Source organism: Pyrgilauda ruficollis, unplaced genomic scaffold, assembly GCF_017590135.1.
Source record: "Pyrgilauda ruficollis isolate IOZ18807 unplaced genomic scaffold, ASM1759013v1 scaffold15, whole genome shotgun sequence".
In the NCBI taxonomy this organism is placed as follows: Eukaryota; Metazoa; Chordata; class Aves; order Passeriformes; family Passeridae; genus Pyrgilauda; species Pyrgilauda ruficollis.
In genome coordinates, this window is record NW_024513654.1 from 6,629,043 (window position 1) to 6,641,530 (window position 12,488).

Sequence of the window (12,488 nt, forward strand, 5' to 3'; positions counted from 1 at the left end):
TTGCTTGTCTTTCAGCATGCTGCCTTTTCTTTCAGCAGCTTCAGGAAGCAGTTAGGAAGGATGTTGGTAGCTCTCATATGTTCTGTGTATTTCTGTGATGACATTTTTATCTGTCACAGGTGAACAGTGAGAGAATGGACTCCCATGTCCCTTGATGAGTCTGGTGATTTTCTGAGTCCTTTCCCCTTTACATTGGCAAATTTTCCATCCTGAGCTGCTGCTGGGTATTTTTAAGGGACAGGACTCTTAACTCAGGGTTATTTCAGAAACAACCCTGCAATTTTACTAATGCTGTATAATTCAGTGAAGCAGTCTGCAAAGCAAGGGTGTGAACAATACCTGAACTTGCCTCCTGAGGGGTACAACTTTCTCTGGCACAGAGAAATAAGACAAAAAGTAGGCAGATAATTTTGCAGAATTTTGTCCTACCCACCTGTAGTTCCTTGGTTTTAGAGGTGCCTGAGCCCTGTGCCACTTTTATTGACTTCAGTGGGAGCCAACATGCTCCTCACTTACTTGAGCAGTGTACATGTTCAAAGGAGCCATGTCACAAAAGTAAATTAATTGTTTGATGCATTTAGAGCTTTGCTTCTTTTAGAGTGATGAGAAATGAGTGGTGAAACAAGCCAATATGGATGCACAATCTGGCTGATATTTTAAAAATGCCTTGAGAGAACAGCATTTTTACTGTATATGGATGGATGCATGTCTGGAGAGTAATGATGGGGTGACAACATTATATAATAAATCTGTTTCTTCTGGGATTTTGTTTTTTTTTTTTTTTTTTTTAATTTGGCTTTAATACATCCAAGACAGAGGAAGGGCAATGAATTTAAGGAAAAAATGGTTTTCAGGACATACAGTATGAGTGGAGATTTTTGGGACTGAACTTACCTTTTAGTTCTGTGCACACAGCAGCTACCACAGACCACTGGGTCCACGAGAAGACTACAGAACATTTATATTTTGGGAGTTCTGGTCACACCCAGACAGTGTGAGAACTGTCACACTTGAAAGTACTCTCGAGATAAGTAAGTGAGCCAGAGATCTGTGAGCACAACACACTTTCAGTGTCTCCAGCCAAGCAGTTTTCCTGAAAAACCAGCCTGCTGAGAAATGCAGGAGAATTCTTTGCAGGCAGTGTTTCCAGAGTGATACACTTCCAACAGATGCTGGGATACTGGGAATGAGAAATGTATAAAAGACAGGTGAAAATTACATAACCTGTTCCTTTTGAAGAAACCCTTCATGTTCCTCAGTGCACAATAAGCTTCTTTATTGAAAGGCTGTGACAGTGATGAAGAGTTTTTCGTTCTTTTCATCTTTATAGAGATTTCTTGAGTATTAAAATAAAAGGCTGGTTTTAGGGAGGGGGAAGATAAAATTGCATCTAGGGAAACAGATTGCCAGTTGGCTCTGTAATAAAAATAATTTCTAAGTTTTTATCCCAGGCATAAGCAGAACTGGAGAGGTTAAAGTGCTGTAAAGGTGAAAAATTGAACAGCTGGATTGAAGGAGGAGACTGTAATAACAGTTATACAGGTGATAAACAAAAACCAGATATTGTATGTTTAGTGATGCTCCAGAAACTACATAAGAGAAAATCTTGAAGTCAGAAACCAGTACTCTAGGAATTTTAATTGAACAGATGAACACTTGAGGGGTTCCTGAGCTGCCAAGATACAAGGCATACTTACCTGCCTTCTATTCTTTTGTTTTAAATGTGGTGTTGTTTATTTAAAGACTCAACTCTCCCTGGTGCCAGCACTGAACTGGGTGTTTGGCTTCAGTGGCTCACTGGTTTCTGTGTCTGTGATAATGTCTGGACATCTTGTTACCAGCTGCATTGAAAACAATATTCAAATAACTCTATTTCTTCCAGATCTCTGTGCCCGGTGTTTCCAGCTCACTGATTCTCCGTGCTTCCCCACCAGTGCCTAACTCAGACTCTGGTACTCAGCAGTGAGAAGCACATAGCTCTCTTCACTGACCAGACACAGTTTTGTGCAGCTCTTACCTCGTGCGGGAACAGCCCTGAGAGGACACTGAGCTGATCTCCAGTTCTCTCATGCAATTTTTATTGATGCTAATGGATAACATGCATGTGGTAGCTCTGCTAAAATCAGGGCTAGGTTAAGCAGCTATTTGTCTTGTACTGTCAGTTTATGCCAGTTTATCTGAACCCTTTGTGTGATGAATGGAATGGATCGAGGCTGCAGCTTTCTGGGGATCACCTAGGCTGCAGAGGAAGAGTACAGTGTATTAAATCACTTCCTGATTGCTCCTGAGAGGTGCTCATTCCCAAGAAGATACAAGGGGGAATTAAGAGCAGACACTGCCCCAAGCTTCTGCAGAAATCTTGCTTTTCTCCATGGTCAGAGTAACTCCATAACAACTGAGCTGGTGCTTGAGTTGAACACTGATGGGTGCCTTGGTTGTCTGACACAAAACCACTTTGATGTTTCAGGGTCAAAAAAACGTTCTTCCTTTCTGCTGCTACTCCCCTGTAGTGTACTAAGCCAGCTGATGTCAGTTTCCTGAGAAGGAAAGAAACTCTTTCCAGACCCACACAAAAATTGACTCTTGTGCAAGGGACAAGTTAAGGTGTCTGTAAGTGCAGGTGTTCAGAGGATGTAGATGACTACTCGTGGCATCCTTTTCAAAGTTTGACCATCCATTTTTACATTTTGATCACTACATTTTGACTCATTTTCTGTTGTGCTTATAAGATAATCTTTAAAATCACTAAGTCCAAACAACCTGGCAAAATGACCATAAGAATGACAAACGTCCTATGGAGTAAGTAACAAAAATGAAGCCACTTCAGCTCCAGGGCAGGCTCACTTGAGACGATGACCTTTTCAAAAAGTGTTTTTCTTTCACATGAAATGTAATTTTTTGTTTCATTTCCAGGAGAGAGAGATGACAAGAGAAAAAAAAATGCTGTGTTTTATTGTTCTATAATTTATTTTTCTATGATTTTTTGCCTTTATAAAACAAAATTAAATTTAAGAGGCTTTAGTTCTTAATTTTATGTTTCAGATTGCAAATCTAATTTTACTTCAAATGCTTTTTTTTTTTTTTTTTTTTTTTTTTTTTGTTTTTTTTTTTTTTTTTAATGTGGTTCCTTCATTAGGTTTCAAAAGGACATACTAAACTCTCTGGAAAAGGGTCTAATTTCTGAAACTAGCAGTCAGTCACATGCCTTCAAAGATTCTCCTTCTGCATTATTCAAAACACCTACAGCTGAGTGTGTAACTTAGGCAACCTGGCTTGATATTGAATAATGTAGTCACTGCCGTGGCACTCAGAAAGATGTCTGTACCTAGTAAATGCTATTTTTGTGTGTTGTCTTGTTGCTTGAGGGATCACAGAAAACTAGCCTGAGTACTACATTTTTTTTCCCCAGAAAGTATATGATTTGGATGTGTGTTTACAAGTTTTTTGGTTGCTTCTTTTCTTTTCCCCTGCCTTTGTTAATTACCTCAATACATGTTTAAAGCCTACCATTAATTGCTATTGAAGTGCATTTAATCTGAAGCAAAAGTTTCTGCTATTTAAGTCTCTTGTCAGGAAACCAAGTATTAGAGTTGTTTGGTTTCTTATTTCCGAGGCTGTTTAATGACAGCATAAATATTCAGCCTGACTCTGAATAGGTAATTAAAGCCGACTCTTGGCCAGATGTTCCCCTTTGTTGCCTGGCGTGGAGCTGAGGGAAGAGCAGGAAGCTGCAATTCCAGTGCCTGCTGTCCCACTGCACTCTGTGGCATTGGAAATTGTGTGAGTTAGTTAGAGTGCCCCCAAGAACAGAAGGTTTCTCCCATGTGAACAGAGGAATGAGCTGCTGTCCTCCATCCCAGGGTGCTCCTTCCCTCTCTCCTCCTCAACCGTTTAGAAAATCCCTTTGTGCAGTGGATTTTGGGAGGCAGGAGGAATGAGTTCTGCATTTTCCCTGGGCGAGACAATGGATTTCAGGATGAGACAGTCTTTTAAGTGTGTACAGTGTGGGTGAAGGCTTTTGAGACGAGTCAGGTGTGCAGATGTGAAGATATTTACTGCTTTAACTTTTGTGCCACACCTTCAGTCCCCAGAGGCAATAAAGCTCTCAGGGAGCAGAGCAAATGCCATGAGAGTAAGAAACTAGGGAACAAATAGAGGGAGATGCTGAGAGGCACCTGCAGTGCCAGGGGTTTTGCTTCAGAATTCCCTGGTCCTCAGGGGTTTCCCAGGGATCCCACCTTGTGTGAGCAACAGCTTTGGTGAGAGGATTTGGGATAACTTTGTGTGGATTTTACACTGTCATGAATACCAGTGACCTCCTGAGCCCAGGAGTCAGCAAGGACTGAGGCTGTGCTTGGAGTGAATGTCCTTATTTATTTCACGTGAAATAGTAGCACTGCTTTCAAAAGATGAATGGCTGCTGAGGCTGGAAAGTAAAGGAGAATTACACCATGAAGCACGGGTGGACAAGAGGAAAAATCTTTTCTGGCTTCAGGATTGTTTGTGGGAGGATACCGGCCTTATTTTTATTCTCTTGTGCTAGTATTGGCTTCTTACTTAGTTTGGAAAACTCTTAAACTTCACCATGGATCAAGTGCCAGTAGAGGTGTCTCTCTCCCAGGTCCTGGAGACAAGCAGCTAAAAATCAGTGCAAACAAGAAGTTCTTGGCCTGACAGCACTGCAGAACCATGTGGGAGAGCTCACTCCGAAGACAAATATAAAGAATCCCATGCCGTCCAAGCCACCCCGTAAAGCATGATGTCAGGGGACCAGTCCATGATTTCTGCCTGTCCGGGTTAGCTGTGCCTACGCCCCTGACAAGCGGGGGAGCAGCTGGGGTAACCTTCGCAGCCTTCTCACGCTCCGTCCCTGCAGGACCCCAGCTCCCCTTTCCCGGCGCACGGGGCTGAGCCGGGGTGTCCCCTCCGGCCACAGGCAGGGGTCTCTTTCTACGGCTGTCACCGCGGAGGGCTTTCCGCTTCAGTGGCCGTGAAATCCGCATCTGGGGCCGGGCCGCCCCTCACTCGCAGGCGGCCCCCCCGCCGGTGCCTTCCTTGTGCGGCTGCGGGGCGGGGAGGGGCGGCGCAGCCCCGCAGCCGGCGCGGGAAGCCCGTCAGCGCCGGCCCGGGCGCGCAGCCTCTTCCCCTCGGCTCCGCACCGGCCGCAGGAAGGCGCAGCGGGGCGGAGACTACAGCAAGCGGCGGAGCCTCCCCCGGGGTGGGCAGCGCAGCTCCGCCGCCGGCCCGTGCCCCGGCGAGCGCGGCGGCACCGGGCCATGTCGGAGGCGGAGAGCGGTGCCGCAGGTGAGGGGGCCCCGCCGCAATGCAGGAGCGCTGCCGGCGGCCACGGCTCGTGGGGGGAAACGCTCTGGAGCCGGAGGGAGCCCCGTCCGGAGCGGGGGAAGGCGGGAGGCGGCAGACAATGTCCCGGCTGTGGCCGCGCAGGCGGGGCAGGGCAGGGCCGGGGCCCGGCTCGGGAGATGCCCCGCGGGCAGGGCCGGCAGCGGGAGGCGGCGGCTCGGTGCGGAGCCCCGGCCCGCCGGGCAGCGCCGCCGCTGCTCCACGTGCGGTCCCCGGGGAGCCGGTGCCGCACCGCGGGGGGACCCAGGTGACAAAACAATGCGGCGGCACGGCCGGGCGGGGGCGAGGCGGGGCGGGCGCCCTGCCCGGCGCCGGGCGCTGCGGCGGGCGCGGCATCCCCGCCGGACGGGCCTTTGTGGCCGCGTCCTCCCCGCGGGTCGGGGTCTCTCCCTTTCCCAGCAGCGGCCAGAGGGAGGAGGGCTCGGACTGGAGCTCGGGGGCTGCTGCTGCCATAGAGGCAGCCCCCCTGTATAGCGAGGAGACTGATGCACTGGGAAAGAAAGACCTGGCAGCCCGGTGGGAGAGACGGCGCTGTCTGACTGAGCGCCTGAGCATCCTGGCGCAGCCCCGGGGACCAGGGAGCTGCCAGCGAGGTGTAGGGGTGGGGGAAACCCCCACCGGTGCCGGTTTACCACCTTAAGGGACCCACATGTCTCCGATTCTGCAGACTTGACCCGAGATGAGCTGAATCTTGTTTTGGCTGAAACAAGGATGCTGTGGGTTTGATCCGTTTGGGGTTACACTGCCCGATGGAAACAACACAGCCTTTGCAGGACGGGGTGGGCTCTCCTTGTGTGGGAACGGAGCTGGGGGAGGGAAGAGGGTTCCTAGGATACAAATGATATGGGTGAATAACCCTAAGGGAAATGCAGACTCAGCCTGATCTCATTCGATCTCTCCATGCCTTCTTCCTCACTGTGTGCTGCAAAGGCTTGAGGAAACTGCAGTGCTGAGCCAACGGTGCTGGCAGAAATGTGTGAGGAAACTTAAAAGTTTAAGTTTGATTATAGTAGGATTTGGGGAGCGTTTTGAATGACGTAGCTTAATTTCGGTGTAAGTGGAATAAAAGAGCCATAAAGTGTCCATTAAAAAAACCCAGAAGAAACCAGAAAACACTACTTAGAAACTAGGTGGATCTTCAGGATGCTCTACTGGCTTCTTCCCCCTCCCCATCTAAATGTTCTCTCCATGCTTCCTAAATGAAGTCTCTGATGTCTGTTTGGTTTGAAGTAACCTGTAACAATTTTCTAGCATGCAGCTGACAAAGGGAAGAATAGACTGACAGATTCATTTGTCTTTCAGATGACAGGGTATCACGTTCTGTTTTCTGCCAAGTTGCAAGGTTGGTGCAATGCAATACTGAAATGAAGTAACTTGTGACATAGGGAGAATCTGTGCAGGAGGGATTTGGTTAGAAGACAGAAGACCAGGTAGTAAAGCAATGATTTGTGATACCAGAAATCTTTATGTTCTTTCCATGCGCTGGAATGCGGAGACTGTCAGGGGAAAAAAAGGCTTGAGGGATAAAGTGTGATTTAGTGTGTGTTGTATTGACAGTATTGAAGCTGCAGCCACTTCTTGCAGCACAGTACAATGCATAAAAGAAATGTCTGTATGTAAAATAGCTGAGTGCTGTATGCAGTGCCTGCCCATCATCTTTATAGCTCCACTTAGCACAGCACTGCGGTATCTGCAGCTTGGTGAGCAAAATTGTTCATACCCAGGAGCTACTGCATGTAAAGCTTCTAATTATACTGATTTCTGGCATTTTTCAAGCCTTTGGCTTGTAATTGGGTAATGCTGGTTGAGCTGACAAGTTTTCCTTCATGACAGGCACCCTGTAAGCTTTCAGTCTGAATGTTTAGTTCACTCCCATGGGGACAGCACCTGGTGTTCAACAGATCTGCCCGGCTCTGTCCCTGCAGTCTCCCCAAAGCTTCAGTCAGCTGTAGAGAGGCCCCAAGAGGTCTGTTCTGTCCAGAGGCATTTTCAGCTGATGCATTTCTGAGTAAAGGGGCTTTATCCTGGTCTGCAGGGAGTGACCAGGGTTTCTGACAAATGCAACTGTCACCAGGAGCTGGAAGAGGATGCTGCAGCCTTGGGTGTCAGCTCAAGTTAGAGCAGCCTCTGGGAGGCCAGGTCTGTGCAGCAGGGCCAGAATGCTGCCTCTGCTATAAAAGACCTGATCCCTTCATGAACATGTCAGGGTTTAGGATATGTTTTGCTTTCTAACTGTGTCACTGGTGGTTGGGGTTATATGGGACTTGACTGGTGTCTCATCTTGTGCTTTTATTTCTGCCAAATGCTTCTTTTGTTGGTTGAGTTGATGTGACCTGCCATGGCCAATTTCTCCCACTTTCACGGCAATGCTGTTGAAATTTTTTAGGCCCCTTCTGGACATCATATCTGCTGTTGCAATTAAGTCTGGATTTCTTTTCATTTTTTCCTTTTAAAGTTACAGATCTGGTCAAGTATTTTAAAATTTCCAGTTACTTATTTTTCCAAGCTGTTCCAAGAGATGAATTCCTTTTTGCTCCCCTCTACTATGATTTCACCTGTTCTCTCCATAAATGCACAAAGCAACCATCCCTTTCTTAAAAAAATCTTAAGAATATACTTTTTACTTTAAAACAATAATATTAAAAGATCCCATTGTGTCAGTTTTCTCTACCTGAATTGGTTCTGCCTTTTGACGATGTGTCAGATGGGATTTCACAAGTATTTGACTTCAAAGACCATACCAGTTATGGTTTTAGAAACTTCTCCCTGTGGCTCTTTTAGTCTGTAGGTATTGTGAAGAAGCAAATTGGCTTTTTGGATTTTAAAAAAAGCTGTGCTGGCTCCCAGAAAATGTGAAAGGAGTAAAAAACAATGCACGCAAACAATGCTACTTTCAATTAGGAGCATGAGTACAGTCATGACCTTAATTTGGTTTGAAGCAGCATGACCTTTTTGGGGAGTTTGCATCTGTTCCTTTTTTTAAATTTTCTTCAGTGAACTAGCTGTTGATATTTTCTTTATGCAGCTTTAGTGAACTCTTTGTCCATCCACAGATGACTTCTTACATAATTACTGAGGTGTTGTATGGCACTTGTCACGTTTCTATTAAATATTCTGGCTGGTTGGAAAGAAGGATGGGTGAGGCTCCAGGTTGCATCAGGTTGGTGTTTCTGCAGTGGTGAGAGCAGTGCCAGGAGGACCTGGAGTCTGTTTCAGGGGTGAGCTCTGATGTCCATGGGCCGTGGCTGTAAATGGTACACTTGCTTCACAGATGTTCCACTGCAGAGTGTGCAGCTGTTTGGTGCTGTAAGGTCACAGATGTTGGTGTTGCACTGAGGGAATGCTGCTGCCAAGGCTGAGCCTTGGTGATCTGAAATGCCTGTGACAGATCTGCAGGCTTCATCTTCCTCGCTGTGACAAGTGTCCTGGCTCCTGGGTCATTACATCCCATCTGCCTTTTCTCAGTGACCAGGCACATTTTTGATATTGGAAGAACATTACATAGCTCTCATTATTCAAAATGTGTCAGCTCTGGCCCGTGTGCTGTGCTGTTAAGAATCACAGTGATATGCATTTAAAATAAACAAATGTAAGTTTAAAATTTTGCTAGAACTGCTATTAAAACAGCGACTTTGCAGTGTTTTAAAATTAGTATGGCAGTGGTGATCTGTGTCAGCAATCAGTATTAAAACAGGAAATTCCTTCAAAGGCTGTCTCAGAGGGATTTGAGAAACATTTTCATGTAAATGAAGAGGAAAATGCAGTCATTTCTAAGAAGTAAGCAAATAAATAAACGAAACTCCTCAGAATATGGTGGCCAGAAAGCCTAGAATGCCTTTGTTCTTCACCCAGGACTGCACAGGGTGTGTCAAGGGCACCAGAGTGGCTTTGTGAGCTGTGTTGGTGCTCCCCTGCCCTGGCTCAGTGCTCTCCACTCCCCTGTGAGTCATGGGTGCTCCCTGGCCCAGATCAGGAGCTCTGTTACAGATTTGCAGGCTCTGAGCACATGGATCAGTTCCAAGGGTACCTAAATTTGCAAGAATGGTAGACCTGGAGAGGATTTGGCTTTTAGCTTTTAACTCAACACTCACAGGCTGTGCTCTGCAGATGCACTTTCTGAGCAATATTGAGAGAGACTTCTAGTAATCATTACCAGTTGGAGTCCAGAAAAGTGTGGATGTGAATGTAGTTCAATAATAGCAATTCCATGTCATTTGAGGGAGTTAATTCACATTCTCTCTCTGAAGAAAATGAGTTCCTATTGCAGGAGCCTGCCCAACCTGCACTAGTTTCCTTGGGGAAGGAAGCAGAGATAAATTATTCTCCCTTTGCTACTTCCTTCGCCCAGAGGGAATGATCTGGGAACACAACTTCAATTTGTCCATTTCTGGATACATCCCTAGTTCTCAGTGCTATTCAGGACCAATCTCTAGGGTTGAAGCCGTTTCTCTCAAAGGGTTTTACAGTTCTGAGTACTCTATGTCCACCTGTCCCTACAAGATTCTGTGCATTTCTAATCCATGCTTGCTTTTTTTCCCCTGTTCCCTGTGAGGTTGGAAGAGTGATTATTTGGGTGTCTCTTTCCTCATTACAGGGATTGGGATATTTTTCTCTTTTGAGAGATAATAACACCATTAAAATAACAGCTCCTCAGTGCATCCTTGCACCTCCTTTTATCATTGTTTGGGAAATGTGACCATTCGGTCAGTTTCACCATCATTTGAGGACTCTTGATGCCTTCTCCATGATTAAAGATCAGAATACCTGTGGTTAGACTGGGCTAGCTGGCAACTAGTCCCATTCCCTGATGGCAAACAGATGCAACAAATTTAACATCTATCTCAAGTTTCCATGGATACCTGAGTAGAGCACTCGCAGTAATCAGAACGGCAGGGCATGCCACTTACAAAAGCTTTCAGTATTGGCACTGTGGAAGTGCTGCATTCAAAAATCAACCTTTTGTAGGAGCTCTCTTGCTTGCTCAGCTCCGTTCCTGTTAGGGTTTTAGCCACAGGAGCTCCTTTGAAGGTTGTGCCAGGGGCTTGTCACCGTGACAGTGTAAATCTGCAGTTGGTTTTCTGGCTGGTCACTGTGGTCTCTGGGCATGCACTGTCATGGCACTTGAAGGTAACAAGGTGTTAGCATAAAAACCTCTGCAAGTGGATTTTGGTTGGTGACCCCATGATTTTGTGATCTGCTCTATAAATACTAATAAGGCAATTTCTTCTTTTCTTATCAGGTATTTTTTCTTTAAGCTTTTCTTTAAGCCTGGTAACTGTGTGTTTTCGAGAGCAAAAAGAAAGAAAATCTGGTTTTTGATGTAGCAATGAAATATTGCTCAGAAGCTAAATCAATAGCCATAGACTGTGGTTTCATAGATGACTTTGCTAATGACTTTTCAAATGTGATACCTACATCTGATGTTTTGTCGCAGTTACTGTTTTATTTTTCCATCCTTGAACAAAATAGGGTTTAATAGCCTTGAAGAATATGGAGGGATTTATATACAGCATCACTCATGCTGACTGCTATAAGTAATGGCTATTTTAGTTTGGCTTTTCTTTTTACACTGTCCCCTGCTTATCCTTTTTTTTTTTTTTCTCCTGTGAATTGATGAGAGGGCTTGGTTTTCTCTAGTCAAGACTCTGTAAATGTGTGAATCATGTTAAGCCTTCCAGAAGATTGTCAAAATGAAGACAAACATATTCAAATTTTTTTCCCAATTCATGTTTTAAGAAAAAGGTGTCACTACATTCATCCAACTTGATGCATTGCAAGATGCTGTTTGAATCTAGGAATGCTTGAAAACTAAATAACCTTTTTGACTTCTAAGTAAACAAATGCCCCCTAAAATGTTCTTATTCCTGTGTGCTGGATGCACAGTCTGAAAAGATGAACAGTGATTCTTTGAGTGTCTTGATTGAGAAAGGTAGGATTGCATTTTCAGGATACAGTTGCATCTTGACATGGTTCTTAAATAGAAACTTGTAGTAAAACATGTTTATAACTGTAATATTTTGATCTTGTTTTTTAAAAAGGAAAAGCAGTGAACCAGTCCAGTTGAGCTGGGAAATGGTGTTTTTCTCAAAGAGAGTGATTAACATCACAAATGTTGTGGTTTTGAGTATGATCCTAGGAATTAAAGCACAATCTTAGTAATGCCATTTCTGACAACCTTGCAGTGAGCCAAGTAGAGGAGGTAGGTGAGGACAGACAAGATGATGAAGGAGAAGCAGCAGGAAGCCTTTTCCATGAAGGTTCTTTTCATCTGAGTTCTGTACATCTTGTGGTTTTGTTTTCTTTTCCTTACGTGTTCCTGGAAGCAGCAAGGGAGGAGGTGAGAGGTACAGGAAGACACTGCTTGCTCAGAGGCAAATAGTGCAAGGAAGTGTGAAGGATGCAAGTTCAAAGAAGAGCTTATTGAAGGAAGAGAAGTTTAATTAGTGTGCATTGAAGGTGTCTCTTACAGAACTGTCAGGGCACATTTAGGGAAATCACGGAGAATTGTCTTTTACCACTCTGTTGTTAACCCACCCTTATCACAGCATGTAGCCTGCCTTTTGCAGCAGGTAAACCAGGATCAGAGTTGTGTCTCCTGGCAGTAGTGCATGGCTGTGGAAGAGCTGGAATGTGGGAAGATCACTGCAGGGCACTGCTGGTGAGTTCCCCTCATCCCAGGCTCTGGGGCATGAGCAGGTTTTGAGCACGCTGGAATCCCATCAGGGGGAAGGAAATGGGAGGGAAAACGGAGCTGGCTGATCGCAGAAGCTGGGACATCTCAGGTCATTCAGGGTGAAGCTGGATTTGAGACCTTGAAGTGTAGATGCTGAAAGAGTTTGAGTTGAAGGTGGCTTAAGGGCAGATTCAGCTCTTGGTGAGGACCTGCTGGGGCATTACACACCCAGTGAGTGTGATTGCTCAGCTTTAGTCCATCTTACCAAGCATTAGGGAGGTCAGATCACTTGTAGGTAAAGTAGTTTAGCCTATGTCCTGTCAAATAGAGAAAAAGTGAGCATAACCCATGTGGCATTTTCAGAAGGTTATTGCGAGTTCTTGCGTGTTTCTTTCATCTCAAATTAAGTTCACAGAAAATTGGTGGCATCTTTTGGTCTCCCTTTGTTGCTGAG

At 45.4% G+C, this 12,488-nt stretch overlaps 1 protein-coding gene across 3 annotated transcripts in view; it reads left to right on the top strand.

Moving 5' to 3' along the window:
- Window positions 1–5,184: 5,184 nt before the first annotated feature.
- The window catches only part of HSPA12A (heat shock protein family A (Hsp70) member 12A), a 54,096-nt gene continuing 46,792 nt past the window's right edge, over window positions 5,185–12,488 (top strand). For all 3 annotated transcript variants that reach the window (XM_041461415.1, XM_041461417.1, XM_041461416.1), the window contains exon 1: window positions 5,185–5,304. The gene's annotated coding sequence lies outside the window, so the exon portion shown is untranslated. The remainder of the gene's footprint in view (window positions 5,305–12,488) is intronic.